At 37.2% G+C, this 460-nt stretch overlaps 1 protein-coding gene and 1 long non-coding RNA gene across 3 annotated transcripts in view; one reads left to right on the top strand and one right to left on the bottom strand.

The window, feature by feature from the left end:
* The window catches only part of LOC109536615 (E3 ubiquitin-protein ligase Ubr3), a 36072-nt gene that overhangs the window by 18017 nt on the left and 17595 nt on the right, over positions 1 to 460 (bottom strand). The window lies entirely within an intron of this gene.
* On the top strand, positions 7 to 453 carry LOC125503389. Its single transcript, XR_007280810.1, has 2 exons — positions 7 to 252; positions 303 to 453. It is a non-coding gene; the product is annotated as an uncharacterized LOC125503389 (long non-coding RNA).

The raw sequence follows: 460 nt of genomic DNA, 5'->3' as shown, positions 1-460 counted from the left end.
TACGGTACCGAAGCGATCAGGCAATTTCCCCAGTTTCTATTCCTCTTCTCTGAACTAAACGACATATACAACACATACGAAAAATTCAGAGACTATCTAAAACAGACGTTGAATGGCACACGGTTCAAAATTGCGATAGAAGATCTGAATTACGACGTCACCAATAAGAAAACTGGCGTTTTAAAAGCGATTGAGCGAGTGAATGATTTAGCTTACAAGGATTGGGAAAGCGTCAATAAAAAAATGAACCAGGTAGTGGGGAATAAATAAATCAATATTTTAAGCAAAGCGAAGTTTTACAGATGTTTGAAGAAAATTACTGGTGCAAAAACACGAAACAATCACCGCAACAAGTTAGTTATAACTTGTACAATCTCGTCGCTCTGGCTCAGTTGAAAGCGTATGTTCTTCAACAATTCGCTTTACTTGGTAATATGCTATGGGATGATAGTAAGTATAG

Source organism: Dendroctonus ponderosae, unplaced genomic scaffold (genome assembly GCF_020466585.1).
Source record: "Dendroctonus ponderosae isolate FM_Combo_2020 unplaced genomic scaffold, Dpon_F_20191213v2 Dpon_F_20191213_2, whole genome shotgun sequence".
NCBI lineage: Eukaryota > Metazoa > Arthropoda > Insecta > Coleoptera > Curculionidae > Dendroctonus > Dendroctonus ponderosae.
The sequence above is the reverse complement of the archived record's forward strand: the minus strand, read 5'-3'. Positions and strand labels throughout refer to the sequence as shown.